Below are 16,243 nucleotides of genomic sequence, written 5' to 3'. Positions count from 1 at the left end.
GGACTGAACCCATCATTTGGTCGACCAGGACTTTTTTGCTTATTGGGGAAATTGATTCTCTCAGGAGCATTTTGTGTGCAGTCAGTATGCGGTGTTCTCTGATAGTTGTTAGGGCGACACAGGAAAAGTTTCGTCGTGGCTTTTCTCCCGTCTCACTTGAAGAGGGCTGTGAGGAGCCCTCCGAGGGTTGACACAGTAGTAGTTGAACACGAGTGACCTTTTTGGTTGGCTGCCTTTCCTGTGACGCTGACCCAGTCTTTCCCCTGCCAGGAGCCCTGCCTGCCTCAGCCTCAACACTTAAAGCCACTGCAGGGTTGTGTTGGATAGCTCTTCAGAGTCCATGCTCTTTCCATCTCTTTCTCAGGTTGCCTTCTTATCCTCAGAAGGCGCTAAATAAACATGATTTCCATCTAACAGACTTAGTGTTCATCTTCTTTGGGCTAAACAACCTGTGTTTCCGCTGCCAGTCAAATGCTCCTTCTTCTGATTGTGGCGATCCTGTCTGTATCCTTCCAAAATCGATACCCTGCATTTTCAGCCTTCTGTGTGTACTAGAACTCAGGCAGTATTTTGCATACGTTTTGACTCAGCCTCTCTGCTTCTAGGAATTTATTTAGGCTTGGCCACAGGGCTGTGTATCAAGTGTATGTCACTGTGTATCACAGTGAAAAATTGTAACCAGTGGGGGATTGGTTAAATTAATGAACATTTGTTCTATGTGATCATTAAAATGCTCTGGTAGCAAGAATATTTAATGACATAATGTAGTAAGTGAAAAAAGCAAGTGACAAAGTAGTGTGTAGAGTTTAATCTTTTGTGGTTATAATAATTCAAATAAAGAGTGTATTTGTTTAGGAAAAGTACTGTAGGAGGAAACACAACTACACACACACCAAAACCAACAATATTTTGTCTGAGTGATCAAAATAAGTTTAATTTTTGTTTGTTTATCTGAGGAATATTTATTGATCTACCATCTGCCAGGCAGTCAGTAGTGAACAGTGGCTGTGATGTTATTCTAGAGGGAGGGGACAAGTGCTTTGATAGACAAGGTGTCCAGCATGCTGTGGGCACACTTTGGAAGGACAGCGTAGACTTCCTGGATGTTACAGTGTAGACACTTGGAAGATAGGAATTTAGCTGATGAAGATGGGAGTGAGAGAGCAGTGTCTTCAAGAGTGAAATGGAAGGTCTCAATGTGAAAAATCATGCAGGAGTTTGGGAAGAGGGAGCAATGCTCAAGATAAGGCAGTTTTGTATTTTTTCCAAGAAATATGCATTGCAGTGTGATTTTTAGAAAATGGCATCTAAAATCTTGGGGAAACAGTCGCCGTGTCTTCTTAAGAGAAGTCGCTTATCCAGCTGTGGATTGAGACAAGGGAGGGTTTCCACAGATGGACTGGTGGGGCTGGGCTGGGCGTCTCTGGTGAAATGGATGAATACCAGATAGTTAATTTAATTTCTAAAAGTGCTGCTTAAATGCCTTTGCCCCCTACTACTGGTTAGAGCAAAACGAGCATGTGATTTATGTAAAAATACATGAATATGAGTTTTTATCATAACCCTGCAGAATAGTGTAAAAGCAATGCTTCCTTCTGTAGCCACTTTACAGAATAAAAGTAACAAAATCAGTATTCTTTACAAACGACTAGTCACAGTGGAAAATACTGTCTGCTGAACTTACCATTTACAGATAGCATTAATAAGTGCACCCCCTCATCCCCCCATCTTACCCCAACCAAAACTGAAATGGTGATTTACATAGCAAAATGCAAGGTGAGTGGAACAGAGTGGTTCAGAGCTCTGAACTCTGGTGAAGGGGTTCTCAGGATGGCGTGAGCCATGCTGCTTGCTCTCTCTGCATTTTTTGCCAGGTGGTTCTGGAGAGCTGGGGATGGAAATGGGCCTGAGTCTCCTGACTGATCCTTCCTAGGAGGTGGGATTTAGCCTCAAACACCCAGGACCCTCTGACCAGATTTAGACCACAATTATTGTCTTAAAAATAGCTCTTGGACATGATGCCTGCCAGGATGACTTGTAAATCATTTTGTGCCAGAAACTGAGCTGACTTTGGTTTGTGGGCTGCTGGGAACGGGTTCTGATGCTCTGTGTCTCCGCGGGGCTGCCTGCCCCGAGTCCCCTTGTGAGACTCCTTGTGGAGTTCTTGACATGGGAGTGCCAGGGCTGGGCTCCTGTGGGATGCCGAGGTTTGCCACAGCACTTTCTGGAACTCTGGTGGAGTAATTTCTCTCAGACCTTTCCCCGTGGAGCATGGACTGGGGCAGGGGTTCATATCCCCCCACCCCCAGTTGGATGGCCTCCCCCAGGAAGGAGGGTGCTGGTCTCCCGTTTCCTGCCCACCTTGTGGGGAGCCTCCCTCAGTTTGAAACCTCGCTGGGTTTGAAAAAGGATGAAAACATCCGAGCGAATCTTTTTCTCAGCACAGGTCAGTATTGGATTTGCTTTTCTGCCCAGCATAGAAGCAAATCCCTTAACACAAACCACAAATCATATCTGATTCAGCTTGTACAAAGGTGACTTTTTCTCTCTCTCTTTTTTAAAAGATAAAATCTGCTTTTTCTTTAAATATTTCAAGGCCTTAAGGGGAGTTTGTATCATAAATATTTCTTTACTAAGTCACTTTTCACAGCATCAAACTTGGGGGAATTTCCCCACATTTGGACCCAGTCCCTGAATTGTGTCACCCAAGGTGTGGCTTCTGGCATTGACTTGTATTTAACACGGGTGGCTGCTTTCCAGAAAAATCAGTTTAATCCAGTGAGTTGTCACAACTGCACCTCCCCTCTTCTTTTTGAAAACAGTTGTAAATCAGTTCAGATGTCTTAAAAAAAAATTTCCCGAAGTTCAGTTTACAACTGCGACCCTTGCAAGCACACGTTTTGGTAAGTTTTGGTGACTGCACACACCTGGGTGTTGCACGTAACACTTGTGTCCCCTCAGAGAGGTCCTACTGACAGATCCCCCCACCAGGTCTGGGCCAGCACTGCCCTGATTTCCAGCAGTGTTGTAAAGGTTCATGTGCATGGAAGCAATCCTGTGTCTAGGTCTCTTCGTTGGAATGCTTTTGAGGTTCATACGTGCTGTTTGTACCAATAAGTTCTACCCTTTTATGGCTGAATAGTCTTTTTCTCGTTTTGGTTTTCTTTTTCTTTCTGTTTTTCTTTATCTTGTCTTTCCTTCTCAGAGGGTCTGGCGGTTCCATTATTGTTTGGAGAGCCCATTTCTTAACTGGGCATTAAGACAAGCGTCAGCACTCACACAGACACTGAGGAAGCTAGGTACTGGGGAGCTGATCCAGCCAGATTCCACACTCACCCCTCCAGTAGGGGAAGAAACAAGCAGACAATTCAGCAGACCCACACCTTGTTCCTTGGCGTCAGAGCTGAGAGGAAGCACTGGACTTCCCACTCTTCCCTTCAGTGTCTTTCCCTTAAAACAGGCTGCAGCCTCCAGTTGCACAAAATACAGACACTTTTGTTTGTGTTACGTGTTTTGAACCTTCATTTGGGGGAAAGATAATTCAGTGCTGAATATCACAGAGCTCAGCTTGGGCAGCTGTCTCCTTCCTTGGTAACCTCTTTACATGTCTTCTTTTTTGTTTTTGGCCGCACCTGTGGGATCTTAGTTCCCCAACTGGGGATCGAACCCATGCCCCCTGCATTGGGAGCATGGAGTCCTAACCACTGGACCACCAGGGAAGTGCTCTGCCTTCCTTCTTTGGGTCAGAGTGGGAAAGTGGGCTAGAGCGACTCCAGGTAGGGAGGAATCATGGAGACTGAGGTGTAGGAGACTGTCTCCTGATCTCTGCTGACCTAGGTTTCATCAATGGGGAAGTCCCATCCTCCCATCGGAGTGGATCTGTGTGCCTGGTTTGGTGTACAGTGTAACTTCTCTCTTTTCCTGTATGAAGAAAGTGCTGTGTTTAGAGCAGGTGTCCTGCCTGGGGTGTGGGGCAGGGTTGGGAATCCGGGAGTGTGCCAGCTCCACCTCGGCCCAGAGGCTCTGTGTCAATCCTGGGAACAGGGGCACAGTTCTCACAGAGCTGGCCTTTGGGCCTCTTCACTGTGGCCTCACATTTTCAAGAGAGCCAGCTTTCCCGAGAAACCTGCCGTCCCCACCGAAGTGGCACCAGGGTGCTGCTCAAGTCAGAGTGGCAGGTCCTCGGTGCTTCGGCAGGAGGCGGCGTGTCCGGGGCGGTGCTGACCGGCAGCGTCTGTTTAGTGTGTGGGGTGCTGCACGGCAGAAGTGCTGTGTCTTCTCCGTGGCACTGGTCTTTTGACTTGCAAATCTGGGGGTGGGGTGGAGTAAGTGGACTGAAAGTAAGTGGACTTGGTGGGAGCATTCCCTGCTGATTCAGAGAAACTTCACTGCATTTCAAGAGCCTGTCGTTAGAAGTTCATTCCTTCCCACCTGGGATTTTTCAAATCTGTACCTGCAGTGCATTTGTCGCCTAAGCCTTTCCCCTGACGGCAGCTGAGCCTGACAGGTGTGGGGCAGGCAATTACCTTTGTCTTTCTCTCCCCAGACAGCCTTAGGCCCGCTGCTCCCCGAGCCCCCAGGGAGGTGGCCCTCTTCATTACTTGTTTTGGGGAAATAATACTGTGTTTGGGTCCAAGGTATAGCCAACAGAGGTGACTAATTCTGGACAGCAGCTATTCAGGTGATGGGGTTCACAGGCAAGGACAGCTGTGGGGCCTCCTGAGCTCAAGGCCTGGTTGAAGGTCACAGGACCGCGAGTGTGCTGGCTGGGCTGGAACCTGGGGCCTGCGGTCCCGGGCTGGCCCGCGCTGTGCCCGCCTCACTGTGCGGCTCTGCGGCCAGCTGTTGTTTCTAGCATGTACCACGAGCTCAGACACTACCCTTGTGACTGCCTTGCTGGTTTAGAGTATGAACTCCATGAGAGCAGGAAGCTCTTTATTCTTGCTCACAGATCCTCCTCAGGCACCTAAAGCGGTGCTTCTTAAGTATTTGTTGAAGGAGCAAAGGAGTAAATAGTACTTGGAACTTTGTTCCCTTTGTGACTTCTGGTGTAAGGTTTCCCGTGTGCTTGCTCGCTTCAGTCGTGTCTGACTCCATGGACTGCGGCCCGCCAGTCTCCTCTGTCCCTGGGATTCTCCAGGCAGGAATCCTGGAGTGCGTCGCCATGCCCTCCTAGGCAGGGCTTTAGTTGGCTCTCGTGTGTTGAGCTTATAGACCCCGGAAAGGCGGTGGAGGCCTCTTGGATTAGGGAGGAAAGAGGAAGCTTGAATTCACAGAATGGCAGAGGGGAACGCACAGATGTCAGAGGAAAAGTTGGGGGACTGTGAAACAAATGGGCGGAAAGGATTTGTCAACTGTTCCTCTTGGTTTCTGGAGCGTGTTGGTAAAGCAGAACATCTGCACAGCCGGCCCGCTTTGTTTAGTCCTGGCTGCCCCGGCCAGAGCCTTTCACAGGAAACACGAGTGGCATGCTTGTCCAGAAACCGTCACTGTACTGTCCTAGGTAGATTCTGTCAGAAAGAAGAGCTTAGACTTGTTTTTGTTACAGTCCTTGCTTCCTTAAGACGCCAGCTAGTGGACAGTCTGGAGGACTACAGAGGGTCAGGAATGGCGGGCTGGTCCCTTAGAATTTTTGTTTGATTCATTCCATTGTGGGTGGCTTAGCAAAGCTGATGCCTTACTGTCCTCCCCCTGCTGCCTGACAGCAGCTGGCTTCCCAGGGTAATGAGAGGGACTGTGTGTAGTTGCATCTTAAAGCAACTTGGATCTTAGTAGGGGAGGCATAGCAGAGTCAGCACACCCTAGAGTGTGGTGTGGAATCCAGAGTTTGGCCCACAGCGCTTGCAGCTGGAATACCTTCACACTTAGGATGGGGTTCGTCCAAGACAGATAAAGTGGCTTCCGCTGCTCCAGCGCCCCTGTGAGTCGTGCTAGTCCTGAGTCTTTGAAGAAACGAGTGGAGTTTGTGCCCAGTTCCTTCACGTCTTTATTCAGTTGAGTTCTGAGTCCAGTACTGTAACTGGAAGTGGGAAAAGCAAGTCCTTATGGGGGTGTGTGCCAGCTGGGCCTGGTATCCTGTCCCTACACCAGCACCTGCTGGGTACTGACTTGGAATCGGATTTCTTATGGCTCCCAAATCTATGAAAGAAGAAAGTGATGCTTTAAAAATGAATCTTCTCTTTAGATTGATTTCCTAGTGATGGAAGACTTAGTTAGCTAGAGCTGGAGATCATTCCCAAGGGCCCTGCTTTTGTTTGGTTCTTTTCTGTAAATGTTTAGTGTTTTCTCAACTAATACCACAAATACAACTAAAACGGTGACCTCTGCACATTTTGAGTCTAAAAATGGAGCTGCTTGCTTGAGAAGCTCTATGAAATGCACATTCTGTTGTTATTTAGCCAAGGTTCCCAGTTAGGAATCTTTTATAAGAAAGATTGCATCTGTAATAATTTTAAGGTTTGTTGCTGAGGATGGTAGAACTGATGCTTGATACTGCTTGAAAGCCAAGATATCTTGGACTGTCGTTGGCAGTAATCAGTATCACGGGGAAAGTGAAGAGCCACCTTGATTTCTTTCCCCCTTTTGAGTACTGGAGGACTGTGAACAACACTCCCAGAGAAGCAGCACTTACTTCAGAGTTTGCTGTACCTGTGGGCGAGGTAACAGAGAGGAAGAGGATGCTGAATGAGCTGTGCCTGGGGCCTTTCCCTCTAGACCAGCACCTCAGGTGAATTTTGGGGTGAACCCAGAGGCCCCAGTAGTGTCACTGCTCTTACGTGAGGCACTTGAAGTCCGTGAGACTCCTTGTTGGAGACGTGGAAAATGAATTTCCCTCATTGCAAATTGTCTATCTATCTTATCTTTTGGAATGTCATCATCAGTCTCTTTAAAAGAGCCCAGCTCTTGTTCAGTTTTGAACAAACCTTTGAAGCTGTGTGATCAGTTATAAGCCTTGAGTTCAAATCTCAGCTCTGCCTCTAGTGGAATGACTGTGGGCAAGTCATTTAGCCTGCCTGCACCTCAGTTTCCTCACTTGTGTTAATAAAAAGAGCTTAGAGTAGCTGGGGGCTTTAGATGAGTGTGTCTGGTCTAGAATGAATCCCTGTGGACACTAAGTGTTAGCAGTTGTGATTTTTATACATCCTTTCCCCACCAGTTATTTATAATTAGAAATGGCACGTTGCTCAGCATTCAACTTGTTTCTATCAATTTAGCAATAGAATTTTCAAAATCAGAAATAATTTCTTCCTGTCCCCCTTAAGAAACCCCCTTCAGAAAGGGGGAAAAAACAACTCAGAACCAGTTCAGAAATAAATCAGTCTGTGAAACAATAGCGCATGTCAGTTTTTTTCCCTTTTACTTGAAAATGCAAATCTCTCTTAGGATAATAACAATAGTTTGGCTTCTGAGGTGGTTGTGGTTTGGTGTGACTTGGGGAGTCATTTAAGGGTGATGAATGGATTCATAGTAAAGATATGCTTTAGTTTGAAATCTGAGATATTCAGCAAACACTGCCCTGAAAGTCATTTCCCCCAAAACTCCCCAGGAAATTTTTACCTTTACTTTAGGAAACCTAGGTTTGCCTCTTGATTTTGCCCTGCTTGCAAGATCAGTGTAGTTGAGTTTTTCCGTAGTTAACCACTGGGCCCAGAATTCTACTGGATCGTTTACTCTGAATCCCTGAGCTTTTGGCTTGGCATGTTTCTTTTGGATTTTTGTTTGAATTAATTTCTCTTGTTGATTTGGCTGTGATTGCCTGGGCATCTGTTCGGGACCCCTGTACTCCAGGATAGGTGTGTCCCTGGCAGGGGGTGAGTTACCTTCAAGGACCACACAAAGCTAGTCTAGGGTGTGCGGGGGTGTCTTGGGGTGGGAAGGCGTTGACCCTTGTCGGGGCGTTCTTTTCAGGACCAGCCCGCTCCCCCAGGACTTGTGTGTCTGGGCCTCTCTCCCCAGCACAAGAGGTGGGTGCGCAGAGGCAGGCAGAAGACTTCTGCCCTCCTGGCTCCGCCGAGGTTCCCTGGCGATCCTGGGCGTGGAGAATGAGAACGATTACTCAGATAGAGCTTGCTCTGCCTTTGTGTGTTAACCAAAAAGGGAAAGCTGGGCCTGAGGACCAGTGGCTGTAGCAGCATTTGGAGAGGGGGAAAAGAGAAGGGAACAGGTTAGACGGAGCTGTCCCTTGGCTCGCTGATCACGTGTCCTTCGACTGTGCATCCTTCTAGATGTCTATTGTAGGGTACCCGGGACCTTTTACATATTCAGCAATAACTTTTTGTTTTTCCTTGTCAACAATAAAAGAAGCTTGCTGTGCGCTGGCTGCACAGTTGCTGGGAAGTAGAGGCCAGTAGTCTTGTACCCTTATTCCCCAGAGCCACCCGCACCCTGCTTTTAACCATAAGGCATCTCAGAGCAGGTCTGATTCCCAGATGTGCCTGTGCCAGGGTTGGCCAGCATCGTTAAGAGAGTATTTTGGGGAGCAGAGACAGTGAGGGATGGGAAAGGTAACAAAAACCTCTTGGGATTCCCGGATTGCTCAGGATGTTATAAACAGTAAGTGCTGCCTTTGATCTTGGAGGGTGGTGTGGGGCAGGCAAGAGAGGGGGTGGTGGTTACTGAGAAGAGAGCTGGAGCCAGACAACCATAATGGCCTGTCCAAAGGCTGCCGTGAGTCCCAGTGGCAAGGAGCTCTGTGCTTGCCACTAATTTCTGTTTTCTTTGCTGTGGTTGGCTTTATTAAAAGGGCATAAGGAAGCAGCCTAGACATTCAGTTCTAGTCAGTTTTCTGAGCTAACAGTGGGGAGAACGAAATCAGGCCTTTGGTGATGTCAGAAAGGATGACGGACTGGCTTTAGGGCTTATTCCCTTTCTTGGGGGAGGAGCGATATATATGAAATGTTATAAATCATCAAAGAGATTCATGAGACAGAAACAGCCTTTTCCTTCTTTGGGAAACCTGGGGTCAACGAGGGGCTGCTGCCTCAAACATGATTTTCAAAGGACACCTCTGACAGTCATTGTATGTAATTTTTTCCTCTGCTCAGTTCCAGACTTTGTTATTATCATGTGTGTGAGTGAAATGGATTTACCTGGCTTCAGTTTATGCAACAAAACTTAGAAATGGGGTCTGTACTGGAGGGTAGCAGGGAAAATAGAACCTGCAGATGGCCCTACAACTTTCTGTGAGGGTAAACCTAGTCAACAGTTGCAAATTAGGTAAATTTAATTCAATAATCAAGCTTATGGCTCTCTTGCCTCGTCTACGTTTTGATTTCAGAGAAGTTCAGCCCCGTGACTCTTGCCTTTTGTGAACTGGAGGTCAGCACTCAGATATTTCAGTCACACCCCAGGTAGGCAGTGTGTCTATGGAAATAGAAGTTGGGGTAATAATTTCAAGTAGGCATAGCTATATTGTTAGAGCCTGGTTAATTTGAGCTCCCCTGATTCTTCCATCCTCACAGTATGTTTTTCAGTATGTTTCAAAACGATTAGAACTTTGTAGCTGTCCCCTTATCAGCATGGTTCACTTATGATCCTGTGCATGTGTGGATATATAAGGAGAAAGATGCTGGAATCTGTGCACAGCTTGGGCTGTGCTTGGGGAGGCTTGTGAAGAGAATGGAAAATGCATTGCTATGTTAATTTCCCCCACAACCCAGTGACTTAATATTTAATCAAGACACAGGTCAAGTCTTGGTTCTGTAGCAGGAGTCCAGGCTAGGCTAACCCTGTTGTGTTTCCACCAGAACTGACTTAGAAAGAAAAAGGAAAACCTTGCTTTTAATTAGGCAGCTCATAGGATGTATGGGTGAAAATAGGAAAAATGTAGTTTAAGAACCTCAGTGATTGTACTCTAAATAGTAATTTAGAGTGGATTGGTATCTGGGGAGTTGGGCAAGTCTTACTGTGTAAGTAGGTCACAGGTAGAAGGTCGAATGTTGACTGTTCATTATCAGCAGGCTACACAAATGTGATTTGGAGGTTGTTCGGAGCCCTGCTGTACTTTAAACTCATCTGGTATTCATTACAATGCAGTTCCTCAACAGGACGAAACTATAGCTAATGACATAAAATGTTTCCTCCTTATCTAATCAGGAATCTTTCTTGAGCAGCTAGATTAGATGTTATTCAGAATGGATAATATAGGAAATAATTACTCACTGTATTTCACTTGTGGAATTAACTATATGGCCTCTAACTTACATATAGTGCTTATGGAGAGAAAGCCAGTGAAGAGCAGTCTCTGATAATTTTAGTCAATAGCATACAAGAATATGATACTGTTTGTGTTTTTTTAAAAAACGGCATATGAAACATGATATGTGATTTGGAATTACTTTATGGTTTTGGTGCGTTTGCCCATCTTGCTTGTGGAGTTTTATGAAATTGCAGTATGTGAAACTTGGGGAGGAGAGGTGGTGTGTCATAATGAGTAACATTAACTCAAGAAAATGTATATTGGTTGTACAGGGCAGTGTGATGGGAACTGGTTTGCCTGTGGTGAGCACATGGAAAATGCTGGAAACTTTCTTAAAACTAGATTTCATTTGAGTTTGATTTCTGAAACTTGTCAATTACAGAAGACCTGGGCCTATGCCAATTCATACTATATTGAGTTTTAATATCATTGTTATAATCACCCACCTTATTGTAGGGACAAAGGGCAGTGCCATCTTGTACCTCAAGAGAAAGGAAGTCATAAAAATAAGTCTTAATAGTTATTTGTGAGTTGTCTACTCTGTGTGTTAACTGAGGCTGTGCCCACACGAGTGTTCAGAATATTAGCTTCAGAACATATTTCATTCCTCAAAAAATGCACGCTTACCCATGGATTAAGTCACTTCAAATGATGTTTAACAAGGAAAATCAGGTTTGAAAATCTTTTTGGTTGGCTCACAAGACACTTGGATATAGCTTTTTATTACTTCTGCTTTCTCTTCACATTCAAGTATTGGAGGCAATGAAACCAGGCTGTCTGTCCAGAACCAAAGACTGTGAGCAACAGCAGACTTAACTATTTCATAATCTGTCTGCAGAAGACACGTTTCTTCAACATCTTAGGAATAGTTCTTCTCTTTACAGGTTAATTGCTGCATTCTTCTTTGGGTCAATGGCTAAGCAAAGTAACAACAGCCAAAATACTTTCCTTGATGGGAGAAGTTAGTCAATAATAATAAAGCATGAGTTTGAACTCAGATTTTATAATTGGAGCATTCTTGATTATTAAAATTGGTGTCCAGGAGTTGATGGGAAGTGGGAAATCTTCAAGCCTGACTGGTGGAGTGAAAAACGTGTAAGTGTAGTTTGAGACATACCGAGAAGTATATAATATAATGATTGCTTGTGGGACCTGAGTTTTCAAGAAACAGTAAGGACAAGGGGAAGGTATGTGTAGGACCCGTGGTTGTGATCTTCCACTTGTTTACAGACAGGATGCTCAGAGTAAGAGCTGTGCTCGTTACTGTGTGGACTAAGCGAGCATTGCTTCGCAGTGGCCCACCTCAGTGTGCTTCCTGGTGCCCAAGGAGGTCCGGAGAGATGCTGCGGTGTGTGCTGTGAGTAACATCCTTCTCCTGAGTCCTCACGGGCTCAAGTCCCTGTGGCTCAGACAGTAAAGAATCTGTCCGCAGTGCGGGAAACCTGGGATCGATCCCTGGGTTGGGAAGATCACCTAGAGAAGGGAACGGCAACCCACTCCAGTACTCTTGCCTGGGAAATCCCACGGACAGAGGAGCCTGGCAGACTACTGGACGCTGGACACTGGACGCGACTGAGCAACTAACACTCTCACTCTCTTCAGTCCTTGCCTTTTCTACAGAATGGAAGATAAAACAGCACCTGCCATGTAAGGATTGTGTTTGAATCACCCAAGAAATGTTTAGATAGCCCCTGGCATATGTTGAAAGTGTTCAAGGACTGTTTCTAAACTGAAACTCTGGGCAGTATTTTCAGCCAGTGGTCAGGGAGCATCTGCATCAAGCCACAGGCTGAACCAAACTTTCTATATGTGTGTTTGCTCAGTCGTGTCCAACTCTGTGCAACCCCATGAACTGTAGCCCACCAGACTCCTCTGTCTGTGAAACTCTCCAGTCAAGAATGCTGGAGTAGGTTTGCCATTTACTTCTCCAGGAGACCTTCCCAACCCAGGATCAAACTGGTGTGTCTTGCATTGGCAGGCGAATTCTTTACCATTGAGCCACCTGGTTATCATTTAGCTGAAAAGATAGCTTTGTCTGAGGTATCTGCAACATTGGGGGTTGGTGGCGGGAGGAGACTTCAGGGTAGAGAGGGACAGATGATTTCTTATTTCCAGATTATGCCCTGAAACAAAACAAAAACTCTCCTCCCCCTGAATTCCAGGATATCAGACATAACCGTAATATAAACATAACAGCATACTCTTAAACCAAAGAGAAGAATTCCAAGCTGTTGTGAATTATCTGGTTCATTTGAGATTGGACTGTGTGATTTGGTCGTGGCAGGCTCGTTCTAGGAAAGCAGTGCAGCTCACTGGGTTACATGCTAAGGTAGTGTGCACCAGGACTGTAGTTTGCTTTTCCCCACCGCCTGGTGGTTGTATGTTTCCCAGCAGATTCATTCTTGTTTTTTCCTTTTCTGCTCCCCTGGGCTGTGGTAAGGAACCTCTTAGATCTGAGCAGGCAGTGGGCTTTTGCCTGCTTGTTGGGCAGGCAGGCAGAGCCTTGTTTTCCAGTTGGATTTCTCCTGCCTTCCTTTCTGCATCCATTAGGCGTCCCTGAATTGTGTAGGAGCAGCTATTTCGTGTTCTTTGCCTTTCCTTTCTTACACTCTGACGAATGAGCTGGGGTGTGTGTGCGTGCCTGTATGCACGTGTGCGTGTGAGTGACTCACTGGCTGCAGCACCAGAGAAACCCAGTCCCAGACTCAGCAGCTTTCATAGATCTGGGGCGACTCTCTGTCACCCCCAAAGAGTCCAACCAGGGGGAGGTTTTCCAGCACCTTGCCTTTCTTCCTTTTGTGCCTTTTCCTTGGGATCATGCTTTGTCCTGCTCTCTAAAACTCAGACTTCAGACGTGACCCTGTCCTCTAGCCTCCTGTGAGCAATTGAAACATGTCTGGTCTGTATTGACATGCACCATCGATGTGAAATACACCCTGGATTTCTAAGACTTACTAATATGAAAATAAAGCTAAATCACTTGAGTCTTTATTCAAGAGTTTTACACACAGGATTTCATATAGTCCCATGCCGCTGCTGCTAAGTCACTTCAGTCGTGTCCGATTCTGTGTGACCCCATAGACGGCAGCCCACCAGGCTCCCCCATCCCTGGGATTCTCCAGGCAAGAATACTGGAGTGGGCTGCCATTTCCTTCTCCAATGCATGAGAGTGAGAAGTGAAAGTGAAGTCGCTGAGTCGTGTCTGACTCCTAGCGACCCCATGGACTGAAGCCCCCACCAGGCTCCTCTGTCCTTGGGATTCTCCAGGCAACAGTACTGGAGTGGGGTGCCATTGCCTTCTCCAATATAGTCCCATAAACCCTCCTTCTCCCCCCTACCCCTATGTGGCACCCCCTTTGCCTCCCCACAGGCAACTATTAGTTCTCTAGATCTTAAAAGTCAGTTGATTTTTATGTTGACTACATGTTTAAATGATAATATTTTGGGCATATTTAAGTAAAATATTTTTAAAACCTCACCTGTTTAGCAATATTAACGTGACGATTTGGTAACTTAAAATTATTGTGTGGCTCATGTTTTATTTCTGTATAAACAGCACTGGTCTATTGTGTACAAGATTCTTGGGCCCTGAGTAAAGTGGAACATGTATTGAGGTACAATTAGCTTGCAGTAAAATTCATCTATATTAAGAATTCAGTTCTGCAAAGTTTGATAAATGCACTGAGTCAGGTAACTCATCACAGCAGGTGCCCCCCTCTCTAAACATTGAGTTCTTTTCTGGATTTTTTGTAGTTTTTCTGGAATGTCTCATGCGGAATCACACAGCATATAGCCTTTGAGTCTAGATAGTATCTTCACGTATTGGAGATTTCGTCCTTGTTCATACTAGAAGTTCATTTCTGTTTTTTTGCTGATTGGTATTCTGTTGTTGATTATACCACAGTTTGTTCATCAGTTCATGGACATTTGGTTGTTTACAGTATTTGATCATTGTGAATGGAACTGAGACACAAAGCACATGTTTTTGTGAGGTTATAGTGTTTATTGCTAGGTGTTTATTGCTAGTGTATGTTTAACTTTATAAGAAAATGCCAATCTTTTCCAGAGTGACTGTATTCTTTTTGTATTCCACAAGCAGTGTATGAGGGTTCAGTTTTTGCCCTGGAGGGTTCATTTGTATTTGGTCTTGTCAGCTTTTCAGTTCTAGCCATTTTAATAGATAGGTAGTAGAATTTCACCATGGTTTTAATTTGCATTTCCCTAGTAACTAATAGATGTTCAGCATCTTTTCATGTGTGTGTTTAACCATTTGAAATTGGGTTGTTTTCTTATTAATCAGGTATTGAGAATTCTAAAAAATATGTTGTGGATATGGATCTATTATTAAGTATGTTTTGTACCTGCATTTATTCTGTATGAGTTTGCTTTTGGCTGCTGTAACAAAGTGCCACAGACTGAGTGGCTTAAATAATAAAAATTTTCTCACAATTATGGAGACCAGGAATCTGAGATCAGGCTTCTTTCTCCTGAGGCCTTCCTCCTTGGCTTCTGGTTGCTTTCTCCCTGTAATTTCACATGCTTGTCCCTCTGCACAAGTCCAGACTTCGTCTTTTTATAGGTGCACCAGTCATGATGGAGCAAGCCCCACCCTAATGACCTTGTAACTCAGTTGCCTCTTTAAACTCTGTCTCCAAATGCAGTCACATTCAGAGGTACTTCGGGTTAGGATAATTGAAGTTTAGGGAGGGATCACAACTCGTGGCTTGACATTTTTTAACATTCATTGTCATCAGTAGAAGAGAACCACTATTATTTCAGCGAAGTTCAACTTACCTTGATCAATTCTTTTTGTATCCTAAGAAATCTCATGGCCAGGATCATCTCCTATGTTTCTTCTAGGAGTTCAATAATATTTTTTACATTTGAACTCTGACCACTTTGGAAGTTTTGTTTGGTGCAAAGTGTGTGTCAAAGGTGATTTTTTTTTTTTTAATGAGTCTCCTTTTATTTTGATTTAAAACTCCAAGCCCTTTGGCAAACTAATCCATGCCCTTGTCCAGCATTTCAACAACACAGAAGGAAATAAAGTTATAAATTCTCCACCTTGTCCAACCTCTTTCTAGAGGAAGTACCTTCACACTTTTTCTGTTTGTATGGGTGTATAATTTCATCTTCCTCCTCCTATAGTTTTGAAACTTGCTTTTTTCACTTAATCACAGAAGACCTCTGAGTCTGTTGGGTTACTTTCCCAAAGGTTGAGAGGGAAGGAGAGAAGGAAAGGAGCTTATGTGTCATGGAGACCTCACATATAGGGCATGGCTCAACTTTCATCTTTTTTTCAATAGCTTAACCTAACCGCGTCCCGTCCCATTCCCCTCCCCATTAACTGCCGGGCTTCCCATTTTCAGGCCTTGAACATCCTCATGGATCTATCTGTGTAAATCTATCTTGTGTCTTTCAAGTAAATGGCTCCATAGGGTAGATGCTTCCAGGGGAGTTGTGGGGGTGCCTGCCTCCATCGCCAGTCTCCTCTGGGTTCTGTCCCTCTGGTCCCTTCATCCTGTTTCATCCCCTGAGAGGTTGACTTGTTTCCTATTTACTCAACAGCGGCCTCCGCCCCCACTTTGCTTCCTCTTCAAATGCTGTTTTTCTTCCTATCCCTCTTTTATGAAAACTTTAGAACTTATACCTTGTACCTGAGCTGTTTTTAAACTTTGACTTTAAAAAAGTCAAATATCTGTGCTAAGAAATTTTGAATGACACTCAGTATCCCTGTGCACTAGCATGCAACTCAAAACACGTTTCGTGAAACTTAGCCTCGTGTTCATTACCATGTGTGAATGTATTTGGATCTGTCCAGTTTTCTTCCTGTTTAATTTGAAAGAAAAATGTTTGTCAGGAGACCCCGTGTATTGATTTCTTCTTGGGGATCAACAGTCTAGAAGGCATGTGTCCTGGCTGTTCACCGCTTGTGTTGGATTTGTGTGTGTAAAGGTTTAAGTCTCTTTCTCCCAGTCCCTGCTGTACAGAGGCCCCTCCTCCTGACAGTGCTGTTTGCGGGAGGGGGTTTAGCGGGACACAGTG

The 16,243-nt window shown here is 45.2% G+C and overlaps 1 protein-coding gene and 1 non-coding gene across 6 annotated transcripts in view; one reads left to right on the top strand and one right to left on the bottom strand.

The window, feature by feature from the left end:
• The window catches only part of JARID2 (jumonji and AT-rich interaction domain containing 2), a 229,373-nt gene that overhangs the window by 49,462 nt on the left and 163,668 nt on the right, over positions 1–16,243 (top strand). The gene's annotated exons all lie outside the window — the stretch shown is intronic.
• On the bottom strand, positions 3,647–3,719 carry TRNAW-CCA. Its single transcript has one exon. It is a non-coding gene; the product is annotated as a tRNA-Trp (tRNA).

This window comes from Cervus elaphus, chromosome 7 (assembly GCF_910594005.1).
Source record: "Cervus elaphus chromosome 7, mCerEla1.1, whole genome shotgun sequence".
NCBI lineage: Eukaryota > Metazoa > Chordata > Mammalia > Artiodactyla > Cervidae > Cervus > Cervus elaphus.
Note: the sequence above shows the minus strand (reverse complement) of the source record. Positions and strands in the feature narration are given on the sequence as shown.